The sequence below is a fragment of the Thamnophis sirtalis genome, unplaced genomic scaffold (genome assembly GCF_051295495.1).
Source record: "Thamnophis sirtalis isolate CommonGarterSnake01/CBP01778 unplaced genomic scaffold, rThaSir2_p1.2 scaffold_8, whole genome shotgun sequence".
NCBI classification, from domain to species: domain Eukaryota; kingdom Metazoa; phylum Chordata; class Lepidosauria; order Squamata; family Natricidae; genus Thamnophis; species Thamnophis sirtalis.
The window spans coordinates 64,925,394-64,939,500 of NW_028261388.1; the positions used below are offsets into that span (position 1 = coordinate 64,925,394).

Sequence of the window (14,107 nt, forward strand, 5' to 3'; positions counted from 1 at the left end):
TGCGCATGTTCATAGCCTGCCATAGGCACCTTTTTGGTGGATGTGATTTATGACACAGACAGAGGGGAGGGGATATAGGGGTAAAGTTCAAATGCAATTAAGCGGCAATCAGTTTCAGCTCTACAGAACAACATGCCAAAATGTTGAACCTAATAAATGAATGGATTTCTTTTGAACTTTGTCTCAAGGCTTGTAAATTAATTAGGTCATCCTTTGGAAACTTCACAGAGAGCCGAAACTGACTTAAAATCTATCAAGATTTCTGGGTTTCCTAAATCCAGGGCTCTCCAAGCACTCCCCCAATTTTGGGTGCTTGGGGGAAAATCAGGCAACCATGGCTGGAGAGAGAGACTGATTGCAGCTGGAGGTATGCGGCTAGCTCCAGACATCAAAACTCCAAACAGTCAAGCGGGGATGCCTTTCCCAGCAGCAGAAGCAAGAAAGAATGAGTACTGGTGGAAATTAGCCCTTAAGGCAGCTGAAATAGAGTTCCCTTACCCTAGTCCACAGATACAGGGAAGGGTCTCAAGCGAACTGGCAAGGGGGGACTGGAGGTGGGACTGGGCACAAGCCAGGCTCCCAAAGCCCCAGATGGAATCCCTGGAGAGTGCAATAGAGCAACAGAGGGAGGATTTTGACGTACCACCCTTGCTGATGAGCGGCCATCATGCCGCCCAAAAGAGAAGGGGGGGACATCTGAACCTGTTGAAGGGAAGAGATGCAGACTGGAGCACATTTGGCAATGAAATGTGATGAAAAAAACTGAGGATGTTCTTCAAACACAAAATAAGAAGATTGAAATTCAAAAAAATGAAATGGAAGACGAATATAAAGAGATTGAGCCTGTTTATATTCATGGCAATTGGTTTATTTCTGAAGGAGGAAAGAGTGGAATATTGGAAGAGGAATTAAATGGAAAGAAAATTTATTTCAAAGGACAGGACATAGAAGAAGAAGAAAGCATTAAATAATTTATGGACTATGAAATACTATTTGCAAAATATTTGATAACATTGCTGATAATTAAAGACAAGCTGAAAAAGGAAACAGAAGGAGGGCATCAATATTATATGAGAGATACTATAAACAAGGAGTTGCTAAGAGGAGTCCATACAGATTTGTTTAAGAAGATGTTTGGAGGACTGGATCCACAAATGGCAGAAGACATAAGATTGTTTTGCTATTGGAGAGATACAGGTTGATAGATGGAAGAGTATAATTTAAAACTAGCTAAACTTAGTTAAATTCAGTGATAATAGGTATAGTTAAATAAAAATTGATAAAAATTGATAATGATAGTAATGTTTACAATGTTGAGCTGTTATGATAAGTAATAATTGGATATGAAGGTTAGAAATACTTGTGGACTATATATAAAGGTTATTACTAACAATAACAATAAAAAGAACAAAATTAGACACAGCTAAGTTTTAACTAATAGAGGGAAAATGTTATGATATAGGATATAGTTAAATAAAGAAAGGATAATGATAATAAATTATATACATGGAGGATTCGAACATTTTGGTATTAAATATTATGGATGTTTAGCTAAAACAGGATATGAGGATTTAATGTTAATGGAGGATTTTATAAATAAATAAATGAAATGCCAGCATGTGGTTATGTATTAAATCTTAGTATATTTTATGATGAAAGATGTTTAAATAATTATAGTCAAATAAAAGTGGAGGTATGATGATGGTAATCTAATAAATATTTGAGTTATTAGAATTAATATGAATTATATTTGATGACGGTGGAAGAGATACACAAAAGCCTTTTGTAACCAACTGATACACTTTCTACAGTATGTAAAGAAGGAGGATTTGTATGTTTGTTTTGAAAATAAAAATATATATTAAAAAAATGCTAATTCCACTGTGCACGGTTAGACTACCTGGGTTACCGAGTGTCATATGAGGGAATAGAGATGGACCCAGCCAAAGTACAAGCCATCCTAGGCTGGCAACCTCCTCGCACCCTCAGACAGCTACAAAGCTTCCTAGGGTTCACGAACTTCTACAAGCAATTCATCCCCTCCTTTGCGAAGATTGCCAAACCCCTGACAGACCTACTGAAGACAGGGAGTCCAGGAATGAAACCTCGTCCAGGACAACCCCTACAGTGGGACCTAACCTGTCAAGAGGCATTTGAAACACTAAAAGAAATGTTTGCAAAGGAGCTGGTGCTGAAGCATCCTGACCCCGAGCAACCCTTCATGATCCAGGGAGACGCCAGCAACATGGCAGTGGGAGTGGTGCTACTCCAAAGAAACAACCAAGGAAACTTATAACCTGCGCCTACACCTCCCACAAGCTCGCAGACACAGAGAGACGATAAGCCACGTGGGAAAGGAGGCTTTCACAGTGAGGTAGGCACTGCTAACCTGGAGACACCTGTTGGAAGGGGGCCAGAAACCAGTTCAAAGACCACAAAAAACTGGAGGCACTTAGGACCCCACCCAAACAAGTCTGATGGGCTCAATACTGATTTTGTTTTAAAGCATAGCATATTCCAGTGGGGAGGAACTTTCTAGCTGATGTCTTCTTCTGCATGCCTCAGTACAAATGCGAATGGGAGCACGTACTGGATGCCATAATTCCCTCTACTCAAACCGCTGCCCAAGCAACCACCAGGCGGCAATGCGGAGACCAGCAAGACCAACCCGCAAGCAACCTAACCACAAGGCTAAAAACCGAACTGCTAGCAGACCCCTGGTTCCAAAACAACCAACACATCTTGATGAAAAGAGATGACCTTGCATGGAAGGGGATGAAACTACATCCCAGAATCCCTACATACCCTAATTCTCCAGAGGAGTCACAACATCAAACTGGCAGGCCGTTTTGGGTTCCTAAAGACTGTACACTTAGCCCGGAGGCAATTCTGGTGGTCTGGCATAAAGAAAGATAGCAATAGCAATAGCAGTTAGACTTATATACCGCTTCATAGGGCTTTCAGCCCTCTCTAAGCGGTTTACAAAGTTAGCATATTGCCCCCACAGACTGGGTCCTCATTTTACCCACCTCGGAAGGATGGAAGACTGAGTCAACCTTGACCGGTGAGATTTGAACCACCGAACTGCAGCTAACAGTCAGCTGAAGTGGCTGCAGTACTGCACTCTAACCACTGCACTACCTCGGCTCAGTGGCATCAGATGTGGATAGTTACATGAAAAGGTGCACCATCTGCACCACAATGAAGAGACGACATGGAAACACCACCCCACCCCACCCCCGGACTGCTTCAAACAGTAGCAGAGCCAAAGAGGCCGTGGGAGAAGATCGCAATGGACTTTATAGTAGAGTTGTCGAAAAGTGGGGAAAACACAGTGATTTGGACTGTAATAGACCTGTTCTCCAAACAGGCATACTTCATACCCTGCAACGGACTACCCTCAGCTCACAAGCTGGCTAAAATGTTCATATCTACCGATTGCATGGAATACCTCGAAGAATTATTTCAGACAGAGGGGTCAGTTCACTGCTAAGTTCTGGAGGGAGTTCTTACAGTCTATTGGGTCATCTCAGGGTCTTAGTTCAGCTTTTCATCCAAGAACCAATGGGGCACCAGAGAGACTGAATGCCATGGTAGAGCAGTACCTGAGGTGCTACGTGAACTATCAGCAGTCCAATTGGGCAGACCTTCTGTCTTTCTCTGAGGTTGCTAACAATAATGCTGTTCACAGCCGCACACGACTAACACCGTTCAAAGCAGTGAGCGGCATGGACTTTGTCCCAATGTCTGAGTATCCAAGGGATCCCCCTTCCTCAGTCAGCTTGACTGAGTGGATGTCAATGCTAAAAGCAACCTGGGAGAAAGTCAAAAAACTGCTAGCTAAAGCAGCACAAACCTATAAGAAACAGGCAGATAAACACCGAGCTCCGTAACGGCCATTCCAAGTGGGAGAGAAGGTTTACCTCTCCACAAAATATTTGAGATTAAAACTGCCTAGCAAGAAACTGGGGCCAAACTTTATGAGACCATTCCCCATAGTAAAGATCATCAACCCAGTCACAGTGCAATTGAAACTGCCTCGATTGTTGGGGAAGATGCACCCAGCGTTTCATAGTAGCCTCTTAAAGCTTGTGATCAGATCCAGTCTGAGACCACTACCCCGGGAGCCCCCAGGTCCCGTGGTCATAGGGGGCCAAACCCATTATGAAGTTCAACGAGTCCTTGATTTGAGGTGCCATGGGAGACAACTCCAATACTTAATCAAGTGGAAGGGCTACAACCTATCAGAGGCATCTTGGGTAAAAGTAGAAATATCCAGCCTGATTGCCTTATAGTGAAATTCCATGAAAAAAATCCAGGCAAGCCTGGGGGAGGGACGTATCCCTAAGTTATACACCTATACTCAAATTGTTTTGTTTTACACAGGTTGCTTTCAGGAAGTGAGGGGAGCCAGATGTCAACTTATAAAGCGTTTCCATGAATACTATCAAGTCGACATAGGAAAAGGGGGGAAGGGAGGAGAATTCCATGCATACCTTTGGCCAGTGTCAAGTCTCATATTCCTACAGCTAGTGTGTGAAATGCGCATGTTCATAGCCTGTTGTAGGCACCTTGTTGGTGGATGTGATTTATGACACAGACAGAGGGGAGGGGATACAGGGGTAATGTTCAAATGCAATTAAGTGGAAATCAGTTTCGGCTCCACAGAAGAACATGCCAAAATGTTGATCCTAATCAATGAACTGATTTCTTTTGAACTTTATCTCAAGGCTCATAAATTAATTAGGTCATCCTTTGGAAACTTCACAATACCATTACTACAATCTATTAAAACTATACAGGTAATCCTCAACTTACAACCACAATTAGAATCAGAACTTCTATTGCTAAATGGGGCAGTCATTAAATGAGTTGTACCCAATTTTATGACCTATTTTGTCACAGTTGTTAAGCAAACTGCCATGGTTGTTAAGTGAATCCAGTTTCCTACACTAACTTTGCTTGTTGGAAGCAAGTTGAAGAGGTCATAAATGGCAATCATTTGATCCCAGGACACTGCAACCATCATAAATACATGCTGGTTGCTAAGTGCCTGAATTTTGAGCACACGACTGCAGGCATTCTGCAAAGTTTATAAGTTTGAAGATCAATCTTAAATCACTTTTTTCAGCACCACTATAACTTTGAACAGTTGTTAAGCAAATGGTTGTAAGTTAAGGACTATCAGTGTTTACATAAAGTGCTTGAGCAAGCCCATTCCCAGCCATTCTGCAAGCATATTTTCTGACTCATGTACCTTTTACGTCATAGATCAAACCTGGGAAATATTCTTTGTCTTTCCCTGAGGATAACTTTTGCACCTGCCTGTTTATGGATACTTAACAAAAAAAACAGATTTTTCTTTTCATATGTTTTGTAGATATGGGAGCACCTTGGATATAAAGTCATTTTTATAACTCCCTACTGTCCAATGAGAACATTGATTAATACAATTAATAAGAGTTTATTAATAAATACAGTGGATTTCAACAAGTATTTCCATTTATGAAATATTAATTATAAGCTTGATTAAGAATTAGATGCTATGAATTGCAAATACCCTACATACAGAGCACGTTATATAAATTTAGCATTTTCACATCAGCTGTATTTTCCAAAGATATAATGCCAATTATAAAGATTCTGTTTCACTGAGTTGCTTCATTTGAGAAATGATCTCATACCACAAATTCACCTCTGTTTTTTGAATTTACAATTGACCAAAATATAAAGATTATTGCAAATTTTGCACATTGTGTTTTTTATTTGATAAATTACTACCTAAAATAATGATAAACAAGGTAGAGTTCAGCTAATTGTTCTAAGAAAAATACATGATATATACACTTTTATGCACCTTCATCTTTTCCCCTGCTTTTGAAACAGAATGGGACTTCTTCTGCTACCCTTTGCTGCCCCTTTTTCACCCCCAGTTTTCCACCCCCAGCCATTAACCTCTAATAGCAGTTATAGCAATAGCAGTTAGGCTTATATACCGCTTCATAGGGCTTTCAGCCCTCTCTAAGCGGTTTACAGAGTCAGCATATTGCCCCCAACAACAATCTGGGTCCTCATTTTACCCACCTCGGAAGGATGGAAGGCTGAGTCAACCCTGAGCCGGTGAGATTTGAACCGCTGAGCTGCTGATCTAGCAGTCAGCTGAAGTAGCCTGCAGTGCTGCATTTAACCACTGCGCCATCTCGCCTCCGCTGTTAGGACCTAGCTGTTTGTGCTGGCCAATGGGACCCTGCCTCTTTAGTTCCAGGCCCTTCCTCATGGGCTTTTGGGAGAAACACTGTTCACCCTGGGCTTTTGGGCTTAGGTGACAGTATACCACCAGCCAATCAGACAGGGACGTGCAGTCAGGGGAGGCGGGGCCTCACTAGTCTCATGAGGAAAAGAAAAGAATTTTTAAAATAATTAAAAAGGCCAATGTAGTTGTTGCCAGACTCCAAGTCATAGTGACTCTGAGTCTGCTTAGTGATAACTGTAGGGGGAGGCGAGAGAACTTTGGGCCTCCTTTGCATAAGGAATTTTTTGCCTTTTAACCGTTGCTCAGAGTTAACCAAGGGTTAAAAGCCAAAAAATTCCTTATGCAAAGGAGGCATGTGATTCTTTAACCCTAGCCCTAACCCTCCTCCTGCAGAGGGCACTGTTTAGAGTTTTTTTTAAACAGTTAAGCAGAGTCATTCATGTGGTGACTCTAGCAGCAACTATCCTAGCCTGCCTGGCCCTGGCTAGACCAAATCTTGCATTTTTGATGCAGCTGGAAGGTATGTGGGTCAGAGGAAGGGGCAGGGGGGAGAAATTCAAAATTATTTGTAATGTAAGTAATTGTAATTTATTTATATTATGTGTGTGTGTGTTGGCGCGCGGGCTGGCACATTTATTTTTATTTTTTATTTTTTAAAGCCATGCCACCTCGGCCCACCATAGAGTGAAACATGTCCTGGTTTGTGGCCAGGAGGCACGCTGACACTTTAAAGTGCATGCTGCCACCCTGCTGTATGGCCGGGGCAGCGACATGCACTTTAAAGTGTCAGCGTGCCTCCCGCCACAAACCAGGACATGCTTCGCTGTATGGCAGGCCGAGGCGATATGCACTTTAAAGTGCCGGCATGCCTTCCGGGCCGGCCATTCAGCGGGACATGCTTGATGTGCCCCCCGGCGATCTCCATTGCCTTCTCCCTGAAATCTACGCAGATGGTGGCCTTGGTGCTGGCGGGGAAGGTGCCGCTGCAGAAGCGGACTGTCAGGCAGGTCTTGCCCATGTTGGAGTCCCCAATGACGATGATCTTGAAGATGTGCGCCTGCACCGACTGCTCCAGCGAGGCTTCCAGCTCCATCCCGGCAGGCGGAGAGGGCGAGGGAGGACTGGAGGCGACGGGCGGGCAGGCAGGCGGGCTCAGCAGTGCCGCTACACCAGCAGAGCCAGCCTGAGGGACGAGGGGCAGCCGAACCTCAGCCGCCGGCTGGGAGCCGCTCCTGGGGCCACTTGGCCATTGGCTGTTGGGCGCCAGCCGGCTTCCAGTGCCCAGCCCGCATAAGGCGGAGCTACAGCCCGCAACAGGAGACCGACACGCCTGGCCCAGAGGGCAGCGCACCTCTCCTGTCCTCTCTCCCCTCCGTCAGCAATCGGTTCGCGAAGGCTGGGTGAGTCGTAGAAGGGAGGACCCGGTCCCGCTCTATGGTGGACAGCGGCAGGACTTTAAAGCCCTGCCACCAGGGCCCTGCCGCCACGGAGGCTCGGCCGCCCCTCGTCCCTCAGGCTGGCTCTGCTGGTGCAGCGGCACTGCTGAGCCCGCCCGCCCGCCCGTCGCCTCCAGTCCTCCCTCGCCCTCTCCGCCTGCTGGGATGGAGCTGGAAGCCTCATTGGAGCAGTTGGTGCCCGGGGGCATGGCTTTAAAGTGGCAGCAGGGCCCCGGTGGCAGGACTTTAAAGTCCCGGCGCCGTCCGCCATAGAGCGGGTCCCAGTCCCACTCTATGGCGGACGCGGTGCCGGGGCTTCAGCCAGGCTTTCACGCTTGCCTCAACAGCCATGAAGCTCAGCGCACATCACTGCAATCAGATGAAGGGAAAGGAGAAAGAGAGAGAGAGAGGGAGGGAGAAAGTGTTTGTGTGGAATTTTCTCTCCGGGGGTTTGTTTCTCTGCCCGGTTGCCTCAGGTCCAAGCTAGAAAATCCTTTGCATCCCCTCAAATACACAACGGCCACAGGAAAGTTAAAATCATGACTTTCTACTTGTCACTCTTTCTCTTACTTTTAAGCCAACGCTCTTAATATTATAACTACTTTAGTCATATAATCTAACTACATTGTAAAACTCAGTCAAATACCTTAACATAGACAGATTCCTTTCTGGCAGTGTTTATCTTTTGTTATTCCTGATTGGCCTATTAACAGCACAAAAAGTGTGAGGGTTGCTCTGGTAGTTTGAGTTAAGTGCCAATTCTTGGAGGGAATCGGGATGGCATTTAAAAGAACCCATGAAGGATCCAGATCCCGATGCAGGAAGGATACAACTGACTGCAGACACATACTTTCACAGAGGCACATGTGCCACAAATGTAAGGTGACCAAATTTTCAGATTGGTAAAGAGGGACACCATTGATGGGGGAGGGGGGCTTGATTAAAATTTTTATATTTTGTCAAAAGGCCACACAAGGCGATTATATGACCCCAGGACACTGAAAGCATCATAAATATGAATCTGTTGTCAAACATCAAAATTTTGATCACGTGACCATGAGGATGCTTCAACGGTCGCTAAGTGTGAAAAATGGTCGCTAAGTGTGAAAAATGGTCATCAGTCACTTTTTTCAATGCCGTTGTAACTTTGGTCACTAAATGAACTGTTTGAAAGCTAAAGCTAGCTTACATTTTCAAGAGAGAGAATTGAAATTAGAATTGAAATAGAAATGAGTAGAGTAGAATAGTTTATTACCCAAGTGTGATTGGACACAAGGAATTTGTCTTTGGTGTACATAAAAAAAATAAAATACAATACATTCATCAAGAATCATAAGCTACAATACTTAGTGATAGTCTCTCTCTCTCTCTCTCTCTCTCTCTCTCTCACACACACACACACACACACACACACAAACACACACACAATCCTCCCCTGGATTCAATGGGATTTAGGAAATCCCCCCACCTCACACACTCCCTCTTTCTTTCTCTCTTCCCTCCTCTGGATTCAATGGGGTTTAGGAAATCCCCCCACCTCACACACTCCCTCTTTCTTTCTCTCTCCCCTCCTCTGGATTCAATGGGACTTTTAGAAAATCCCCACTCCTGTGCACACACTCCCTCTCTCTCTCTCTCTCTCTCTCTCTCTCTCTCTCTCTCTCTCTCTCTCTCTCTCTCTCTCTCTCCCTCCCCTTCTCTGGATTCAATGGGACTTTTAGAAAATCCCCACTCCTGTGCACACACTCCCTCTTTCTCTCTCTCTCTCTCTCTCCCTCCCTCCCTCTCTCTCTCTCTCTCTCTCTCTCTCTCTCTCTCTCTCTCTCTCCTCTGGATTCAATGGGACTTTTAGAAAATCCCCACTCCTGTGCTCTATCTATCTATCTATCTATCTATCTATCTATCTATCTATCTATCTATATATATATATATATATATATATCCCTCCCTCCCTCCCTCCCTCCCTCTCCCTCTCCCTCTCTCTTTCCTTAAATTCTGAAGCTTGAAGAGGGAAGAGGCTGAAAATAGTAAAGATCCTCAAGGATAAATTCTTCTGCTTTTGATTTGCACTAGTACTACAGCACGTTTCTACTAAGCTCCTGTAAATCTATGCTTTTGATACACATACTGCTGCATAGCATTCACTAAAGGATTCCATGTGTTATCATTTTTCCTAGCTGGGTCTTTGGTGTAATAAATAAAAGAATTTGCAAGCATGTAGGTATGACATATGGCGAGCTCATGTAACTTGAGGCTGCCACTTGTTCCTCTGAAGCCATAGCCATTTCTTCCTCTGAAATCTCTTCTCTTCAAATCAAAGTCCTTTAAACATTATGCCAAGCAAATTGGAGTTCTACAATTCAGATCCTGTTTCAACCATGATAATTGGCAACTTTTTTTTTTTACTACAACATGCCCTGCATATTTCATTATCTGGAACGCCATTGGAGGGATCAGGATGGGTCTTCAGCATTTTAAAAACAGGGATGCTGGAGCTAAAAACCTCAGTGTAAAATACTTAGAGCAAGAAAGAGTTGGAGAGATTCGTGCTCTTTGCGAGCTTGGAAAGCGGGGGATTACGCCGTCTTGGCCAGCCAATCCCCCCACCCACCCACCCCACCCCTGTCCTCTTTTCTCCACCGGAATCCGGGCGGGGAGACTCGGCGGTGACCACCTCCATCCCCGCGCCTCAAACCCTCTTCCTCCCTCCACTACAAAACTCCTCTGGGCAGATGGCGAAGGAGGGGTGGAGGTAGAAGCATTCAGTTTTTTAAAAAAAGACTGGGGGAAAAAAGAATTGAATTGAAAACAGTAACGAGAGAGACGAAAATCAGAGTATCCAAAAAAAAACCAACCCAACACTTTTTTTGTGTTGTTCTCCACGCTTCGCTCCAGGATCCTGATGAGGAAGGCTACGGCCATTCCCAAAACTTTTTTCCTCTCCCTCTTTCTCTCTCTTTTCCCACACAAAAAGCAGGACGTAATAGAGCTGTTTCGAGTCCCGATCACTCGGGATCCATTCAGAATTCTCTCGCCACCAAACTCTTAAAGCTTTATCAACTCTACAACAAACCCCTTTTTCTCCCCTCTTCTCCCCTCCTTCGCTCAGTCACTCCCCTGAAGTTGAAACCTGAGCGGGGCAGCGATTCCCCTACGTGCTTCAGACACGTTGGAGAGAAGTGGGGTTCACCTCTCGCTTTCTCCCTGCAACTTTAAAGGAGCGCGCGTGCGCCATGGGGAAAACGCCTCCAAGCGGCCCCGCAGAAACAACCGTGGGAGAGAAAAAGACATTTTCTTCTCTTTTTTTCCTTTCTTTTCCTTTCTTTCCTTTTCCTTTCTTTTCTTTTTTTTCTCCCGCAGACACACGCCCCAAATTTTTGCCGATTCTTAACCGCCATTGGGGGGAGTGGAGAAAGTGGAAAAGGCAATATTCTATCCTATCTGGAATAACACGGGGGATTCTCAGTCATCCTGGAGCTCCCTGGACACCGCAGCAGCCCCAAGTGCACGGGATCTCGGCATTTTTCGCATCGGGGCATGCTGCAAGAAGAGGGAGTGAGCTTAACATCTCAGCTTTGCTGGCCAGGGCTGGCAGAGGGGGTGGCTCTCCCTCTGCTCGGAGCACCTGAGCTGGGCACCGTGTTACCCCTGCCCTGCCTACTCAGACCAGCTGAGCCTCCCTGGACATTGCAGCAGCCCCAAGTGCGCGGGATCTCGCCGTTTTTCACATCGGGGCATGCTGCAAGAAGAGGGAGTGAGCTTAACATCTCAGCTTTGCTGCCCAGTGCTGGCAGAGGGGGCGGCTCCCCCCCTGCTCGGAGCACCTGAGCTGGGCACCGCGTTACCCCTGCCCTGCCTACTCAGACCAGCTGAGCCTCCCTGGACATTGCAGCAGCCCCAAGTGTGCAGGATCTCGGCATTTTTCGCATCGGGACGTGCTGCAAGAAGAGGGAGTGAGCTTAACATCTTAGCTTTGCTGCCCAGCGCTGGCATAGGGGGCGGCTCCCCCCCTGCTCGGAGCACCTGAGCTGGGCACCGCGTTACCCCTGCCCTGCCTACTCAGACCAGCTGAGCCTCCCTGGACATTGCAGCAGCCCCAAGTGTGCAGGATCTCGGCATTTTTCGCATCGGGACGTGCTGCAAGAAGAGGGAGTGAGCTTAACATCTCAGCTTTGCTGCCCAGCGCTGGCATAGGGGGCGGCACCCCCCTGCTCGGAGCACCTGAGCTGGACACCGCGTTACCCCTGCCCTGCCCCCTCCTCCTCCACCGTGCTTTTGAGGAGCCATCGGGCCTTTTTTCCTGCTCCTGCCTCTCCGCCGCCTTCCTACTGGCTCCCGTGGCCTCAAGGCTCCTCAAAAGCATGGCGGGAGCTTTGCCGGCTTCACCTCAGCCGCAGCGCCGGGCAGCAAATCCGGCGGTGCTGTTAGAGGAGGAGGAAGCAGCAGCAGTTAGTCCGGTGGTGGCGGGGGCTTACCGTCAGTCCAGTCGTCCCGTGCTCATCAAAACAAATCACTGCGGCTGTGCGGGAGTTGAAAAGTACTGCGTGGTGTTGCGAGCGGCAGCGGATGGGCGGGGGAGCGAGCGATCAAAGAAGGCGCCAAAATTAAAGCGGCATCTTTTGACAACGGCCCGGGACACGGGAAAAAGTATGAAGAAGCGTGCCTGTCCCGCCAAATGCAGGACATCTGGTCACCCTACACAAATGTCCAATAACCAAATGCTCAAAAGGAAAACACCTTTACAGCAGCACAACACATATACATATTACAGTAGAACAAATTCCTATAACATATCAAATTTCTACTTCATGTGAGGATATTTATTACTTTTTATTTATTACCATTTCCTTTATTTCTCGAACAGCACGAACAGCTAGGGTCCTAACAGCAGAGGCGAGATGGTAGAGGTTAATGGCTGGGGGCAGAAACCTGGGGGCGAAAATGGGGCAGCGAAGGGTTGCAGAACAGTCCTAGACCCTTTTGAAATATTAAATTTAGCAACAATACAAAATAAAAACTTTAGTAATATCATTTCTTGGTTTTTCTCTTCAGTTTCTTATCCCAATTTTCTCTGTATATTTTTCTTTCTTTTCTTGTTAAAATAAAATAGTTTTAATTTTTATTATTGAAAGAGACATCACCTTACTCATAACTAAATACTCATGAATTATCTGGAATAAAACTGTATCACTATAAAATGTCCTGTCCGGGACAGAAGAAGGGCAGTCTGAGCTTAGATACCTTTGGTTCCAAGCCAAAAAATCCAATTACATTTGGACAGGAAATTCAAAAGAAGAAAGGGGGGAGGTCAAAGCTATTGGTATATGGTCCCTATCTTGCAGGAAAAGACAAGGTTAGGGATATGTTGAATCCACTGTATGGGACCAGATAGCTTTTTTGTTCTGCTTTTTTGTTTGATGAGTGGTTCCAATAAAGAAATATGCTTCCCCCCTGCCCCCCAATATCTTTTCCCCAAGGACTCTGCAAATACTATGATTGTCTAGGGCTGAAAAGTTCAACATGGGAAGTTACCAATTTATATGTTTGTGTTCTTTGATCATCCCATTTGGTTGCATTAAATAGACAATGCAGCATCCTGAGAAATGCCCCTTTAGTATAGAACTATTATTTTCACAACTTTAAGCCCTTTTCATTCTAAAAGGAAATGAAGCAGCAGAAGCTAGAGAGAATACAAGAAGTGAACAGCAATTTCAGCTCCTCCAAATTTCCCACCCCCTACGTATTCCTTTGTTAATAAAATCTGTTTCTACTAAATAATAAAAGAAGTCTACTTATTTATGCTACAAGTGTGCAATTTAAAAATATCTAGTTGTGGGAAATGTGGGACATAATATTTGGATTACTTACAATCAAACTGGTTTCTGGATTCTTTTCCTTCTAGACAAAACTTTTGTCCCACAGAATCCTTTCTTCTGACACTGGCCAGGTGGGTGGCCAGCCTCTCAGACAGTGCGGGGCTGCAGCCTTGCATCCTAAAACAGCACGGCTGCAGCAAGGCAAAACAGCATGTGGGGGGGAAGCCTCCATCCCAAAACAGTGCAGGACTGCAGCCTTGAAGCAAAACAGCATGGGGGTGGGGGGAAGCCTCCAATCTCAAAACAGCACAGCACTTCAGCCTCAAGACAAAACAGCATGGCTGGGGGGAAGCCTCACATCCCAAAACAGCGCTTGGTGTGGGGGGGGGGGAATCAGTAAAGCAGGCAGGCAGGCAGTTTAGGCAGAAGAAAGGTAGGCCAGGGTACAGGGGAAGGAGCTGGGCAAGGAACAGAGATCAGGGAAGGCTGATACCTGAGGCAGAAAGGTAGACCATGTGCAGGGACTGAGTGGTTGAGCAAGCGAGTGAGGGAAACAGCTATGCCACTGGCCGTGTGACTCTACTAGGCCTCGGCCAAGGCAG

General features: G+C 45.8%; 1 protein-coding gene across 6 annotated transcripts in view; it reads left to right on the plus strand.

The window, feature by feature from the left end:
- Positions 1-14,107, plus strand: part of DMD (dystrophin) — a 1,286,665-nt gene that overhangs the window by 994,499 nt on the left and 278,059 nt on the right. The window lies entirely within an intron of this gene.